Source organism: Tamandua tetradactyla, chromosome 11 (genome assembly GCF_023851605.1).
Source record: "Tamandua tetradactyla isolate mTamTet1 chromosome 11, mTamTet1.pri, whole genome shotgun sequence".
Lineage (NCBI taxonomy): Eukaryota > Metazoa > Chordata > Mammalia > Pilosa > Myrmecophagidae > Tamandua > Tamandua tetradactyla.
Window position 1 is genome coordinate 80,604,253 of NC_135337.1, and position 3,617 is coordinate 80,607,869.

The window sequence follows — 3,617 nt, forward strand, 5'->3', positions numbered from 1 at the left end:
AACATGTGCCTTCTGAAAGGGATTGTGCAATAAAAAAATACTTTTTTTTTTTAAAGAGATAAATGAGGAAATGGGGTTTAAGGGGAAGTAATGGCAACAAAACAAAGACGCTAAGGACACATTTTCATCCTCTACAGTTCCCACTATTGAGCTGCATATTTATCACTGAGTTTCCTAGCAGACAAGGTGAAAATGGAAACATGGTCCATTGTAGCCTTTGCAGGAAAGAAAGGGTAACCCCTGCTGCCCAGGCTGGGACTGTCTAAACAACAAGATCAAACTTCTGCCTTCCAGGGACAGGCCCAGGCAAGTTCAACCACTTCCACCTACCATCATCCATTGTTCTTATCAGATTTTTCCTCAGAGTGGTTAGGGGTTGCCAGTTAAAATACAGAATGTGCAATTAAATTTTAAGTTCAGATAAACCTTGTGTCTGATGCTCCTTTTATCTATGGTATGGACAGATGAGTAAACCATATGGATTAAAAATAAATAAATAATAGGGAGAACAAATGTTAAAATTAAAAAATATATATATATTGGGTAGATGGAAATACTAGTGGTCAATGAGAGGGAGGGGTTAAGGGATATGGTATGTATGAGCCTTTTCTTTTTTCTTTTTATTTCTTTTTCTGGAGTGATGCAAGTGTTCTAAAAAATGATCATGGTGATGAATATACAACTATGTGATGATATTGTGAGCCATTGATTGTACACCATGTATGAAATGTTTGTATGGTAAGAATGTATGTGCTTGTATGTTGTTTTTTCAATACAAATAATTTTTTAAAAAGAACCAAAAAAATAATAATGCTGTGAACATTTGGGTTCTTGTGAAAGATTCAAAACCATCATTGGAAATGGCTAAATAATATTCTATGACGTCTGTGTTCCATGTCTAGTCTTACCTTATTGGCATTTTTTTTTTTTTATAGAAACTTGTTTATTTTCCGGCAACTTGCTTACGAGCCTATGCAAGAACAGCTTATGACCACTCAGTGGTTGTTCCTACCCACTCAGTGGCCTGAGCAGTGGGAGCTGCAGACCAGTCTTCAGTTGCAGGCTGAGCACTCCAGTCTTCAGTAGGGAACTGCTGAATAGGCACAGAGGGCACCTGTACGCCTTCAGACCAGTCTGCAACTTTAGGCTGAGTAGCAGTAAATTCAGGAGCTGGAGCAGTCCATTCGCCCTGAAATTCCTCCTTGGTCACAGCCTTTTCAGCAGCAGCTTGCTCTTCCTTTTCAATCTCTTCAGGATCCCTGTAGAAGTAGAGATCAGGCACGACTTCCCATGGGTGCTCACGGGAGATGGTGCAACGCATGCGCAAAACTTCCCGGGCCAGCATCCACCACATCAGACCCACTGAGTGAGCTCCCTTGTTGTTGCACAGGATGGCAATGTCCACATAGCGCAGAGGAGAATCTGTGTTACACAGCGCAATGGTGGGCAGGTTAACATAGGATGCCTCTGTGAGAGGCTGGTGGTCAGCCCTGGGATCCGTCACCACCAGAAGACATGGCTCCCGAAAGGCGGCCTGAATCTGGTTAGTGAAAGTTCCAGGGGTGAAGCGCCCGGCAATAGGAGTTGCTCCAGTGGCAGCAGCAAACTTTAGCACAGCCCGCTGGCCTGTATTCCTGGAGGATATGACACTGACATCAGCGGGGTTTTCAATGGCAACAATAGCACGAGCTGCCAGCAGAAGCTTCTCCCACGTCCTCTTCAGATTTATGATGTAGATACCATCACTGTTCCTTTTGTAGATGTACTGTTCCATCTGGAAGTCAAGGTTGGTGCCACCTAAATGGGTTCCTGCTGCAAGGAATTTGAGAACATCCTCCTCCTTCATCTGCAGGACATCAAGGGCTCTGGACATTGTTTAAATTTCCCTTTAAGTTACGAAGGGAACCGAGGACAACGCTGTATGGACCCCTCTGTGGGTAGCGCGGAAAAGCACCTTATTGGCATTTAAACCAGGGTTTGTCAGACTTGCTTCTGTCGATATTTGGGTTTGGAGCATTTTCTGGGGTGGGGGCTTCCTGGGCCCTGGAGGGGGGGCTTCTGAGCAGCCTCTCTGGGCTTCCCCCACTCAATTTCAGCATTTCCCCGCTCCCCAGTCGTGACAAACAAAAACGTCCCCAGACATTGCCAGATGTCCCTGGCTGGGGAAAGGGGGTGGTGGTGGAATTGCCTCCCATTGAAATCCACTGATTTAAAATTATTCAACATTTTCCCTTTAATCAAATCACAAGAAGTATCTTTCTACAAAAAGTCCCTTCTCCATTGTACGGCAGTTTCCAAAGCTCTTTATGTTTTGCAACAGTTTTCTGAAAGTGGGTTTTCTCTTGACATCGATTGAGACTGTCTATGTCACCCCAACCATGCCAGCATTGCATATCTTTGTTTTTTTAAATATTATTAATTAGTGCCATGTTTGATAAGCGAAAAGTGGTATCTCACACCACCTTTTATTTTTAAATGCTTCTTTCGATGGTTCCACAGGTGCAGCCCCCAAGATGCCAGAAAGAGAAGGGAGAAACTCAGAAAGTTCTTCCTTTACTTTGAAAATGAAGCTATCTGATAATTTCCAGTGTTAGCTGGTGGGTAAACTGAGAAAATTCTGAAAATGGGGATTCTGTCGCTACCACCTCTTTTCCAGGGCAACATGGCAAAAGCACGGCCTGTTAGAAATACAACGCAAGTCACATACATAATTTAAAAATTTCTGCTAACCACATTGGAAAAAAAAAAGAAATAGGTGAAATTAATTTTAATATTATATTTTACTTAACCTAATGTACCCCAAATATTATCATTTCAATAGGTCATCGAGGCAAAAGTCATGCGCACGTGAGAGAGATTTCACCTTCTTTTCTTCATTCCGAGTCTTCGAAACCTGTTGAGTGTTTTTTTACACTTGCAGAGTTTCTCTATCCCACTGCAAAAATGTCATCAGGAAGTTTATCTACATTTGTGACCTTCAACTTCATAAAATTTACACTTGAAAAGAATGTCCACACACCTAAATGGTTCCAAGTATATACAAAAGTCTTCCAACCCCTACTTGGAGTGTTTAAATGTAAATTTACATTAATCAAAGCTTCAAACTTTACAGTGGAGAAACCCGGATACAGCAGCTAAAGGCAGGGGGCATTGTCACATCACAGAAAGGGGACAAACAGACCCGATTGCACATGCCAAAGAGGACAGACCCAAATCCAAGGACATTTTACAAAATATTCAAGGACCAGCGGGATGAGGAGAGAATTTCCCAGCCTGGAAGAGACCACAGCTGAGTGCCAAGTGGGATTCGGGTTGTGTCCGTAAACAAAAATGGACATTCATGGGAAAACTGGGGACATCCAAATAATTTCTTTAATACTATCATGCTAATGATAATTTTCCATTTTTGATTGTCGTACCCTGGTTATACGTAAGATGTTACATGTTGGGGGATCTGGAGGCAAGGAAGATGTAAACTCTGTTTTATCTTTGCTACTCCTCCATAAGTCTTAAGTTGATTTCAAAATAAAGTTTCAGGATTGGGATGCAAGGGTGGTTCAGTGGTAGAATTCCTGCCTGCCATGCGGGAGACCCGGGTTCGATTCCCGGCCCATGCA

The 3,617-nt window shown here is 42.5% G+C and overlaps 1 non-coding gene and 1 pseudogene across 1 annotated transcript; one reads left to right on the forward strand and one right to left on the reverse strand.

Annotated features, from left to right (window-relative positions):
- Positions 1-958: 958 nt before the first annotated feature.
- On the reverse strand, positions 959-1,888 carry LOC143649620 (small ribosomal subunit protein uS2 pseudogene; annotated as a pseudogene).
- A 1,658-nt stretch (positions 1,889-3,546) lies between these two features.
- Positions 3,547-3,617, forward strand: TRNAG-GCC (transfer RNA glycine (anticodon GCC)). Its single transcript has one exon. It is a non-coding gene; the product is annotated as a tRNA-Gly (tRNA).